The sequence below is a fragment of the Aquila chrysaetos genome, chromosome 8, assembly GCF_900496995.4.
Source record: "Aquila chrysaetos chrysaetos chromosome 8, bAquChr1.4, whole genome shotgun sequence".
NCBI lineage: Eukaryota > Metazoa > Chordata > Aves > Accipitriformes > Accipitridae > Aquila > Aquila chrysaetos.
Window position 1 is genome coordinate 44,978,405 of NC_044011.1, and position 12,836 is coordinate 44,991,240.

The 12,836-nt window shown below is 49.1% G+C and overlaps 1 long non-coding RNA gene across 1 annotated transcript; it reads left to right on the forward strand.

Annotated features, from left to right (window-relative positions):
- The first annotated feature begins 1,432 nt into the window (after positions 1 to 1,432).
- On the forward strand, positions 1,433 to 7,705 carry LOC121233505. Its single transcript, XR_005933091.1, has 3 exons — positions 1,433 to 1,535; positions 6,209 to 6,423; positions 7,115 to 7,705. It is a non-coding gene; the product is annotated as an uncharacterized LOC121233505 (long non-coding RNA).
- The last annotated feature ends 5,131 nt before the right edge of the window (positions 7,706 to 12,836 follow it).

The following is a 12,836-nucleotide window of genomic DNA, read 5'->3' on the forward strand; positions in this document are numbered from 1 at the left end:
ACCCGTGTGCATCTGCTCTCCAGGTAGAAAGCCCCTACAAGACCCCAGGGTTGGTGTGAAAGCAGACCAGTTGCCTGCCTTTGACTCTTCTGCCCAAAATGCCGCCCTGAGCTCTCCCGATAGCTCTTGTTTGAGCGGTCTGCACTTAGCCGTGAAAGGCGGGGGTCGAACCGGATCAGCCGGATGATTTCCCAGGCCCAAAGTGTCTTCTTCCTCTCCTTTCTGCTGCTCTTGCCAAAGGCAGGGTGGTACCTGCCTTCGCCGACTCAAAACTCAGTCCCCCAGCAGCTTTCATCTCCTCATGAGAAGAACTACTTTACAAAATCTTCTAAAGAAGAGGAGAGCTTTAAGCCCCTGTCCTTTTTTCTGAAAAAAGGGGCCTTTAATATGGTTTAATTAAAAGCTCATTCTGCAGAGCTCATTTGATGTCAGTTTTGAAATTCTGTGCATTTTGTTTCCATTCTTATTCTTTTGTGCGTTTAAATCAGTACATTTCCAAATAAGGTTTTTGTGTGCTCACCGCAGATCTCTGCACTCACTCCTTGAACCTTAATGTTTTTTGTAGTGTTGAGCAGTGACAGGGTTATGTTAACCTCTCTGCTTCACTAGGCACATTTGTTCCCTCAAAATCAACACAGCAGCTGTAGACACTGACATCTGAAGCAGTCCTGGCTCTCTTTACGGCACAGAGTTTCTCTTTGGGCTATGTAGACTGCGCAGAGTGCCTTGCAGAGAACACAAGCCAGAAAATCAGGTGCTCAAGGACGATGAACCCTTAGCTAGGAAAATAGAGGCTCTCGGGTTCTTTTCTTGTTGGCCGGTCTTCCCTTCTGAATAGGCAACCGCTGCCCTCTGAGACAGAGCCGCGTGGGAAGGCAGGAGCTCGCCAGCGGCTGAGGAGCTGCCCTGCCTCAGCTTTTGAGTTCTCATGGGAAGGGTGCGCGTCCCAGTCCATAGCCACCCAAAGGTCCCCACGGAGCAGACGTCTAATCCTGGCATCGGGGCTTTAGCACAGGGAAATGGCATGACTTGCACAGGGCCAGGAGCCAAACACAGGTAGCGTGACTCCCAGTTTGGCTGGCGAACTGGTCGTCTGGGAGCCAGCACATGGGGCAGTTTTATTTGGCACGGAGGAAGCCGCTTGGGCAGCTGGCTGGATTGGGTGGACATTGGGGTGTGTATGTCTGTGGTGGGGACAAGGTGGGTTCACTTCAGGCCAGGCTTGCTTTGGGGCCAGGTGTGGCTTGACCCAAATCTGCCCATTAGGCTAAACATGAGCACCTGGCTGGGCTTAAATGCTGCTTCTCGTGGGGAGGGGAGCTGGTTGGCTTTGCCTTCTGCTTGGTGAGCTTCTGTTAGTCCTTCCTGGGGAACTGGGAGCTTGAAGGAGAGGAGCTTTAAATGGGAATATGGTTTTGCAGGAGATGAATTTTGGAGACCCTGGCTGAAACTCCTCTGTGTCGGATCCAGGAGACTGAGCTGTGCTGCTTTCAGGATCCTGTGGTTAGCAACATGCAGGAAAACCAAGGCGGAATGTGAGTAGTACAGCATAATGCTGAAGTACAAATGGTGTTTGAATTGGGGTGGGGGGATAAAGCTGTGCAGTGACTGCATTTCTATCTAATCACGCTCTGGGGAGTGGAAAGCTAGGGAGTGCTGCTGGGAGAGGAGGCAAGGGTACATGTGTTTTAGTTTTTGAAAAAAACCCTCACTTTGAGAAAGCAAAGGTCATCTAGAAAAAGCCTGAATTGAGGCCAAGAGCTAAGAAACTTGCAAAAGTAATGCAGGGTTTCCCCCCACTGCTTACTTTCCGTTTCTAGCTTGACCAACTGCTAGAGCCCTTCCTTGGCTGGCCGGGGATGCAGAAGCCCTTTTCTCTCCCTGAAACAGGGGCAGACAACAGCAACAAATGGCTTTCTTGAAGAGCTGAAGCTTTTATTGGAGCAACTCTCTGTTTTGTAGCTGGATGAACACGCTGAGAGGACAACGCGATCAAAAGGTGCCCTAAGTGCTGGGAAGACACAGCTGACGTGAAGGCAGTGAAAAGGCTGGGGGAAGAACTTACTTCTGCGTGAGCTGTTTGAGACGGCTGGGAGGGCAAGGGTGCTGCTTTGTTCAGTGCCTTTTGCCTGTGCCACGATCCTGTTAGTGCTGCGATCTGAATAGTTTTAATTTTATTCCTAATTTTACGTGCTGCGCACAGATCGTAAAAATCGGTGATGTGGTTGCCCAGTGGAGATGAAAGCTGCTCTACCTGATGTGTACGGTGAATAACAAGGAGAATTAAGTTGCACGTTTCGGAATCGTTTCTGCTGTTCTAGCTAGATGAAGCTCTGCCATGAAATGGTGGATTTCCTTAAGTTCTGTCTGTTTCTTAGCACCCATGCTGATAATTTTCCTATGACTTTCCCGTTTGTTTTTCTTGGCCTTTGGAAGCCAAATGCTCAGAGGTGACTGCCTGGCATCTGTCCGTATGAGTTGTGAAATGGGGAAGACTGTGACCCAGAAGCATGAAATTTGTCAGCTTCCTATAAGGGTGCTGAGAGGAGGTACGGTTATCGGGGGGTCCCTCAATTAAGGGGGAGCCTGTGTTACATTCCTGGGTGTAGTTCTGCGCGTGGTATGACTAATGGAGAGCCCTCCCGGGACAGGGGAAATGGAGGTGGTGGTCATGGGGCCTGTGGCTTCAGGAGTCATTTTTGTTGTCTGATACTAAGAAATGAGTGGTTGTCATGGTTACCGGCCTCACTTTCCTGGTCTTGCCAAATGTCTTCTCTGGAGCCTCGGGCTTGGAGCAGGATTCAGTGTTTCTCTCCTGTTGAGATCGCGCTCTGATCCAAGCGCCTTGAATTTCAAACATGCCTACTTTGGCACGCCGGTGTGACGTTTATGTGTGCTTGCGTATCTCAAGAGCCTTTGGTGCTCCTGTCTTCTTATTGATCGTTAAGAACAGGTAAGAAGTAAATGAAATAAAGTGCACCCATGGGTGTACTTGGGGATGCAGCCTTTGTAACTTGGGCAGAGGTGTAGGGTGTCTGGGTGGGCCTGTGGGCTCCCAGTACCATGCGTGGGCTCAGGGGCTCAGTACAGGCAGTGTCTCCCGTGGAAAAACTGTAAAGGATTGGCAAAGCTCTATCTTCTCTCTCGTTCTTGTTTTCTGTGTTCAAACCACAGCATGTCTAACTATGAAGTGACCTGAACCACAGAGGTCAGTCCTTGCAAACCTTTTGGCTTGATTCTGATTATTCCCCCCGCCCCCCCTTTTTTTTTTTCTTTCCCTTTTTCCCTTCAATCCCAGTAGAGGAAGCTTGAGTGAGAGGTGAACAGGTTAACAAGGAGTCTGTGTGCGTTGGGTTTTTTTGAGCTGAGGTTGGTTGGCATTGCTTTAGAGAGTGAACTGAGCTCTGGAAAAGGGCTCGTGCGAGTCGTGCTGGAGTCCCCTGCAGCAAGGGGATGGCAGGGATCGCAGCAAGCCATGCTGTAGAAATTCTTGGAGCAGGAGGAAGGTGAAGAGTCTCAAAGGAAACATGAGGTCATTTCCCTTTTTAACATAGTACATTTCAGAGATACTTTAACAATCAATATCTAAATCTGCAGCCCATTATAGGGCTTGGCAATGTGTTATTTTATAGTCTAACAAATGGGAGCCTGCCTGTGCTAATAGGTTGAATCCCTGAGCTCCAATAAAGGTTACTATCACAGGGCGAGTGATAACTTGCTCCTCCCTGCCTCTTTTGAGATGAGGTCAATTACGTTTACCATTTATGGAAGATATTCTTCCAATTAAAATGACGAGGATGCAAGGAATCCGCTTTTGCTTTCTTTATTTTAAACTTTTAAAGTAATAAGCGTTACCAAAGATCTGGGAATGAGGGGCAGGGGAATCTCTCTGCGTAGGCAGCCAAGTGTTACAACATAGCTTTGGCTTCAGATGCCGAGGCTGCTGCTAAGCCCCTTCGTAGCCCATGCTGGAACATCTGGTCTATCTCATGCTGGAAGGTCAGCCCGAACAGCCGGGCAACTGAGTCTGGTCTTGACTACCGCGTGAGCGCCTAGACCACGGGGCCTGAACAGTTGTGTCTGGTGTACTGAGCGCGGAGCTGGGAGCCTGCGGAGCTCGAGATGCTCCTGGGGAAAGAGCTCAGCTCGCGAGGTCGCGCTGGGAGGTGCGGGCTGGAAATTGGCATCCTCCGTTCCCCTCCTGGCCCTTGGATGGATGGCTTGAGCGCCTTGGAGCAGAGTGCTGGACTTGCAGGTTGCCCGGGCTTCCCCTGGCCTCCGAACCGGGTCCCGGTGGGGTGTTCCTGGGCATGACGTGTGCATGTAAGGAGGCCTTGTGGTTAGGGCAGTGATCCCTTTCTAATTTGCTAGCTCTATAGCTGGTGACGTTGGCAGTAGTTACGGCTCCGCCTTGCTTACCTGGTTAAAAACAAGCTTGGGTCTCTCATCCTTTGGATTAACTAACCTGCCCATAATTTTTCAGGAAGATGTTCATTTTTTCTTTTTGCACGCACACCTTCTTTCTCCAAAAAACAAGATGACACTTCCCTAACTTCCATCTGGAAGCTTATTTGGAGTAGTAGACAGTGAGCAACTCTAAGCTCTCCTGTTAACTAACCTCGGCCCCTCTGCAGATGGAGAGGGAATCGACTGCTGCATCTGCTTTAGGGGTTATCGGTGAACAGCGTCACAGGAGTGTAAAGGCATTAGTCATTTAATTAGCATTAATAGGGCAATTATTATCTTAATAAAATGACTGATTATGACATTGAAGTTGTATTTGAGGTTTAACAGCTGCAGCAGCCTGACTGAATTGTATGTTTGTTAATCCTCAGTGAGGGTGTTCTATTTCACTCAGTGATGTTTATTTAACATGCAATAAGTGTCTTAGTGAATCTCTATTAAAGGCATATGTGGAAACCTTCATTTGAAGCGTTGCAGAAGAGAGTGAGACTGTTCAATTCATAAAATCCTATTTAAACACTGTGAGCTCCAAAACCTGGCCAGTGCCAAAGCAAACTGTATCCTGTAAGCTCTGTGCCAGATGTCTCATGTGGGGTATACTTAAGGTCCAAAGAAAATAAGGTCTGAAGGGAACAGTTTGGCCATTGAATCTCCAATCCAGCCTATATAAAGGGGTTTCGTTTCCATTCAGGAAATACAAACCTCTTCTATATGGATCCTGTTCAAAGTGTGTTTGCTGAACAATTCTTCCCAGCAGCAGCGATTCTCAGCAACACCTACGCCTGTGAGCAGAAACTAGGTCTGGTGGGAAGGTTTGGGAAATATTCTAAATCTCTCTAAGTCTCTGAGAAAGAAGAGACAGCGGATCAGTCAGAGGTGTCTCTCGACATTTTGTGCGGCACCAACTAGTGCCTAGCCTGGTGTTAGGCACCTAGCTATTCTGACGGTGTTCTGGGTCAGATGCGAGACGAAGCCTTAGCCAGCCTGAGTTTTTCTTGTGTGTCCTATTACTTTAGGTAACTTGCCACTGTGGTTCGTCATGCTCTGGGCAGGGCGCTCCAGGATATTGGGGGATTAACCTTCGGGAGACTGAGATGGTGTCCCTGGAGAGCCTGACTTCACTCTGAACCTGGCCTGTTTCCTTCTGGGCGCATCTCTATGGTATTTTGCAGGTAGATGCGTGCTCGTTTTGCCTGTGTTCAGAGACATTTGGACGTGAACCAGGTCTGAACTGGCACCCTGTAGCGGTGGTGAACTCAGTTAAGAGGTGGAATCCTTTAGTGCTGATTTGGCACTAAGTTAATGCAGCCACAGGACTTCCAGTTGGCTCAGATGTAGGCATAGCACATGTGTAGACGTGACACAGGCTGTGTCTCTGAGTTTTGTGGCAATTCAACTCCAAATCCAAATGTATGAACTCTGATGCTAACCTTCTGGGCCAGGACCAGGATGTGCGCTCAGCTTTCCTTCCACCTATCCGTGAACCCTTCCTGCTGGGAGAGGGAGGGATGGGCAGCCCCGGCAGCCTTCACAGCGTGAGCTGTGTTCGCTTTGGGTGAAATGCAGTAATTAGAGAGGGACCAACGCTTGAGGCTCCTGGGAGCTATTGCCAGCCCTGCACCGTTTCCTCGGGTGAGGAAACGTCATCTCTGTGAAACTTATTTGCTGGGGTGAAGCCTTCTACATGTCTGTATGAGGTCATCTGCTGTAATAGTAATGTCTTGTGTGTTTTCTCGTTACAAAGGTGGTTCTGAAGTATTGTCCTGTCTTGGAGAAGGAAACAGGGGGGCTGAGAGGATCGCCTGAGGCTATTCGACAAGGCAGCGGCAGGCTGGCATAGAAGCTGCCTCTTGTCCAAGAGAGGGCTATTCGGATCCTGCATGGACAAGACCATCTTCTCCCTCATCCACGGCTCCTGTTGTCTCTAACTTTCATGCTTTCCTTCAGCCATGGTGTAAGGTACGGTTGAAACAGCTTTCCAGCTTGCTGAGCTCTCCTTGCTGCCCTGACCATGTACCTGGCCTAGGTGCCAGCAAGCCCAGCAGAAAATGGCAGGGCCTATTGCTCCGAGTCTGTAACAGCTTTGCTTGGGGTGGGAGTCTTGCTGAACACGTCCTAGTTGCTGAGGAGGGGCAGAGGTCTTGCCACTCTTGGCTAGCAATTTACCTTTCCTTGCTAGTAATGTCTTCAGAGCGGCAAGCCAAGCAGGCCCATAGGCATGATCGAAACATGGGATAAGTATTCCGAGTGGCTTGATCTATAGGAACAAGCGTATCGGGGAGGGAATGAGTTCACCTCCTCCGTGCTCTTGGCCGTGGCAGAGCTATTCCTATATTCCCCTGCGTGCCGCAGTGGGGTGATAAGCTGGTTGCAGGGAGAATGCTCTGTCCCTCCCCTGGAAGAAGAGATTCATCTGAACCTTCCTCCTGGGAGCAGTCCTTGGTAGGCAGCTGAAATTTTCCTTTTCCTCTCGTCCCATGACTGCTAGGGAATATCCAGTCCCTTGCATTGTCCAGAATAATTCCACTGTCCAGAGGATTAGTGTGTTTCTGTATCTGTAGGCTGGCTGTTTCCTTTCTTGCACTTTTTAGCTGCTTTCTCCCAGGTTGGTGCCTTCAGCCCTTAATAATTTCTCTTGTTCTTGGAGTAGCAGGTTATTGCAGCTTGCCTGCAGGAAGACATCTAAAATGAAGCAAAGGACACTCTGCTCCTTCCCTGCCTCTGCCCCAGCCCCGATGACCGTGGCTGTAGTCGTGCTGTGGAACATGCAGCCCCTCTAAAACACCTCTGGTAACAGAACAAAAATGAAGAGGATCCTCACAAGCCTGCTTTGAAAGGTATCTTAATTTGGTGTCTAAACCAGTCTGCGGGCTTTCCAGTCCTATCAATCCCATAGGGAAAAAAAAACCCAACAAAACCACACAACCCAAAACACACAAAAAAGTACAAAAGCTTAGTGATAGGAAAAGTTATAACTACAATTTTTACTGTATACAGTTGCCCAAACACGTGGGGTGAAATTGGTGTGAACTCGTGTGCAGTAAGTTGGATGGAGCAGTGTAAAGGGCACGTGGTGAAAGGTGACGTGATACCTTGTCACATTAAAGATATCTTGGATTTCTGGTGCAGAGACATGGGTAGAAGGGTGGATGAAAACTATGTTTGGGAGAGCAGGGTGAGGTGTTGTTTTTGAGGGGAAGAATTTAATTTCTGATGGGAAGTGTTCTGAGTTTCACTTGCTTTCCTCTGCTATCTGTTCCCAGCTCAGACAACTCCTCTGTTCTTCAGTGTACTTGCCCAGGGCTATTGTATATGACTGTTTAAACAGCCGTAAGCCTGTTTATTTACTAAGGCTATAAATTATCTTGAAATCCGAATTCATCACCCTGCAAATACCTTATTTTAACAGCCAGGCTGGCTCTCTGCTAGAATGATAATAGTAATAGACCTCCTAGCTGGTCTGCCAAGTCTCTGTCAAGGGCAAGTGTCCTTGCATGGGCAATTGCTGCCTTCCAGAGATCCAGGCAGAGTGAGGGTTGATTTCTCTTTGTGGGTTTATCTGCTAGTGTATTGGAGAATGCGGCGGCCAGCGGAGGTCTCTGATGAATGAACCGTGTATTCGTGTTATCTTATGCTTGCTGGGATTTGCTAGGAAAATAATAATCTGTCTAGTCCAGTATCTTCTAGCCATTAGGTGCAGTTATCTCCAAAAGAAAGCATGAGAGGCTGATATTAATCAAGGAATGGACTTCTCCTAGCTTTTTTTCTTCACCCCAGCTAGTAAATAGGTAAGTCTGTTTCTGAAGCGTGTGCCTCTTCAACAGCAACGAAAGCAGCAGTATCCTGTTCAATGTTACTGGGGTTGTTTCCCTGACTATCAGTTTTTTCTGAGGCCTCGGACTTAGTAAGTAGCTGGGAGAATTTGTCTGAAAACACGTAAACATCACACTTCCACTATGCAAAGTGTAAATTCCTTGTCGGGTAACTTCTGTCTCAAATGTTTGAGCCTGGAGATCTAACCAGACAAGATGAAAAGCCGCTAAGGTGGCTGTTGCGATCTCCTCGTCCTGTGTTGTCCTGGCTGTTGCACAGGTTATGGGTTTTCCTGCGGGTGCTAAACTTTCTTCTCTTGTTAGAAGCCACTCCTCGCCTCAAGCTGAGTGCGGCCGTAGCAGTGCAGGGCCCAAATGCTCTTGTATGAGCTGTGGTGATCGGGTTGACTCACTCTGGCAGGTTTGTTAGCAACCGTTAATCATCCGACTTACCTGTTCTGTGCTGTGTAAGCTATCGCCTCTGCAAACTTCTGAAATCAAAAAAACTGGAGATGGGAAAGATCTGAGGTCATCCAAGTTCTTCATTTTCCCCCTATGGGGGAAGACTTGTTCCCTACACTAGATTTTCCTGTACTGGGTCCAGTTTTAAGTGACTCAAGCAGCAGGGCTTTCATCGTTTCCCTTGGGAGCCTGGCAGATTTCTCACCATGAGAGATGTTTTCCTAATCCTCCACCTGATCTGTTCCCCTCCTTCATTCCAGCCCTGCACGGGAAGAGTGGCCAATACAAAGCTACAGTGTGTTAATGCTCATCAAATTACTTGAGTACTGGTTAACTCTTTCTGGGTCACTTTGATACATGTCCTGAATAAAAAGTCTTTTGAAAGGAGAATGTTATGGTGCCACTAAGGTGACACTTGTCTTGAAGACTGATAAGCATTGATAGTGTAGGTAGTATAAGTACTGAGAGCTGTAGTCCTTAATAGAAGTTACGGGTTTGTGGAAGGCTTTTTTCTATACAATGTAAGCATACCTGCAACTGGTGGAAACTGGAAAGATCGCCCCTGAAATGTTGAACTACATGGCAAACTGAACACGTGGCAATTGCTGTTTTTATTTTAGGCTTTGCTTGTGCCTAGCACTTAGTCAAGAAGCTTGATTTTTCTTAACAAGCTGATGATTTTCCCATGGATCGCTTTCTTTGCTTATCCTGTCAGTGCTGCCAATGCTGTGTAACCAGTAGCTTGACTGTAATGCTGAAGTAATTCTTAAAATATAGTCTGCTAAATAGATCGGTCATGACAGCATAAAGCCATTTTCCATGAAAGATGAGTGGGATCAGACCTTGGATACGCTGTCGAATGGGAGCCCGCACAAGAAGGGGGAAATAAATTTTTAAAGTGTGGCCATGCAATGGACAAAACTAGAAGCAAGTCCAATGGTCCACCACTAAGACAGTTCCAGAAATATTAAGGGCAGGGTGGAAAGTTGGTAGTGGTTAAGAGGTCTGTGGTAATGTAACCTATCATGCGATGGGAAGCTTTGTTTTTTGTCGAGGATCGCTTGGGGAGCCGTTTCATGGTTTATCTGAAATGAGCAGTGGGGTCTTCAGCCCTCGGTCTCCACCCTGGTTTGACCTGGCACAGGCAGCAATGCTGCGTTCGCGCCTCTGCCAGGGAAACGGAGGGTGGTTAGCGGGTCTGCGCTCCCCCCGCAGCCCAGTGCCGCGCACCGGTCCCGCTAACCTCTGCGTGCAAAGGGAGGAACCGCTGCTTTTCCTGGGGAAGAGAGGTTTCTGTGCTCTGACGAGTACTGCGGCCATGCTGGGGGGGGAAAAGCCAAAGAACATGACTAATGGTAAGATAAAGAACCACCTTCTGTGCGGCCTGATTCACCCGATCCTTGCACAGATTCAGTCTTTCCTCCAGGAATGTTTGATAATGCAGCGCACACCGCTGAGATCACCCTTCTGGCAAGTGCCTGCTGTGTGGTATGAGACCCAGTCATCTGGCAGCACGTTGCTTACTGCAGTCTCCAAGGCAACCCTCCATGCTGTTCTTCTTCGGAAGGTCTGCGTAAAAAAGCTGTCATCCTTCTTACTGTAAGTGCAGCAGATGTGAAGGATTTTACCTGTGCCAATGGACTTTAGACCAGGACGCCGTTGTTCTGAGGAACAATGCTGCCTTGGGTACAGGGTTTACCGCTGAAAGATGCTGTCTGTCCGCTCGCCGGGTCGCAAAATGTCTTTCTCTCCTGCTGGTTGCCCTCTCTGCATGCTCTCCAAGCCCGTTGCAGTGTCTGTAGCCAGGCGTGCTTGCGCAAAGAGTCTGGGCTGCCGTGAGGATTGCTGGAGATGTCTGCTGAGGCGAGGCCTTTGCAGAAAGAATTAATTCCAGCTGAGGGGTCCCCAGGTGGATTTACCGGTCCTGCAGTTGTTTGCTCCTGACTAGAATATGAGTGCTCCTGGTAGGGAAACAACTGAGCTGCAGCTCAGACTGTCGTGTCCCATAGTGGCTTCTCTGGAGCAGAAGCTGCTGGTTGTATTGCTCTGGAGGAAGAGCCACAACTCTCTGTTGCAGATGTTTAACCTGGCAGTTCAGAGAGGCAGTGAGCTGCATAAAGAAGTCCTCTGGGCTGCTCTAAGAGAGGCTGTAAATTGGGTAGGGTGGGTGCTTTGTCTTCTGACTTAGCTTAATAGATGCTCAATGCTAGATAGAAAGGAGCTCCGTCAGTGCGATGCTGACCACTGCTAAAGCTCAGTCTGGAACTGCAAGGCTTGAGGTTTGTGTTCTATCTCCTGCACCTTACTGAGAGGCTGCTCTTATGTTTGCTTTCCAGGTTCATCTATTGCTAATACGGGAATGGGGGTCTGGTGTTTTCTTCTTGCTGAGGGGATTGGACTTTGTTGGTGTAAGGTAGGGGAAAAAACTCCATGTGCTGTTTGTGGGAAAGAACCCCCCTGCTAGATTGTACGTGGACCTGAGACCACAGGACTCTGCCCAGCTTTGTCTGCTTAAAAACGGGCATTTAGCTTACATTCTTGATCTGGGGGTCATCAGTGTGTGGTGAGAGACTGCCATCTCTTTGGAGAAAGCCAAAGCCACTGTTTCAGTAGCTGAACTATCCGACAGCTGCAGTTAAATGGGGTGACGGTAAGAGCTGGCTTAGCCAAAGCCTCTCGTGTTTCCCGTGGGTGACAGCGTGCTCCTGAATTATAAAAGCTGCTGTCGTTCTTGTCCCCTGCTCTGAGCCCTGGGAGGGAGAGTGCTGGATTAGGTGCAAGCTCTGGTTCATCGCGCAGGTGGTTCGCTTGTCTGCTCCATGTCGAGTGGCAGCTGCTGGGAACCTGGAGCTTACCCTCTGCCTTTCTGTCAGTCTGTCCTCCCAAACCCGGGCACACCTTCCACCCAGCACACCTCGGTCCCCGCTTTGCTCTCTCAGCCCTGGGTTTCTCCCGAGACGTCTGCCAACCTCATCAGCCAGCCGGGATGCCGGCGTGTGTTCGGTCAGGCGCTTTCCAGGAACTCTGCAGTGGCTGCTGTGTCCGTAAATAGTGTCACTTGATGTTTCCCGAGGGGTGGAGGGGAGAAAAGGTATTTCCTTCTTGCTGTCGGGGTGATGCCCCAATGCTCAGGGGATGGGAGCTGGTTCGCCCAGCGCATCCAGGATCTGGGCCTAGGGAGGGAGGGGGCAACCTGCCCTTCCAGGTTGCAGAGCCCCAGTTCAGCAGTACGAGCTAGATGGGAGTCGCTGGGCAGAGAAACCAAGTGGGGCTGAGGCATTTGGTACTTACAAGCGAGCCTTCAGCTGTGATAAGATAAGAGTTTGAGTAACTGTGAGGTAGAAAGTCTGCCTAGTGGATTGAGATCATTGTTGTTGAAGGATGTTATGGAGACAGTCCACTTAGAATCTTGGCTGCTGTGCTGGATTGATTTTTTTTTTTTTTTTCTTCTCTTTTTCCCCTGTTCATCTCCCCATCAGCAAGCTGGGGAATACGTGTGAGAAACAAATCGGCAGACAGACAGTGGCATGTGAAGTGATTCTCCCTGCTGGCACAGATGTGATTGCAAAGCAATAATACAAGTGGTGATTTGAAAGCCAAAGATAACTTGCTGCTTGCTTGCTTGCAAAGCCCTAAATCGGTTTGGAGGAAGGGGGCGAGAACCTGAGCCTACTAGTTTGTGAGGGATGTTGGATGCTGCGCAGCTGCTTTTTTATCTAATTGCTTTCTCCAAAGCTCATAAGTAGTAGGGACAGGCTAGCGTTACAGCACGTGGTAGTGCGAACTGACGCTTTACTGGTGGGCAGGCACACGTGCTTGTGCGAAAGGCTGTTGTCTCCCAGATAAGACAAGCCCTAGAATGTCCATAGAGGTTTTCCCCCTTCAGCTCTGCTTGGGCAACATGCAGGCTCTCCATCCCCGCTGGGTTTGCTGTGCACGTGCCGGGCAAGAAGGAAGCGAGGTCTCCCCTAAACCTTGCCACGCTCAGTCGTAGGAGCGAGCAAGCACTTGGTACAACGGATGCAAAGAAGGACACGATCCGGTATGGTAGCGGGGCTGGTCTTTGCGAGCACAAAGGAGATCTGCTGGTAGAAGGGC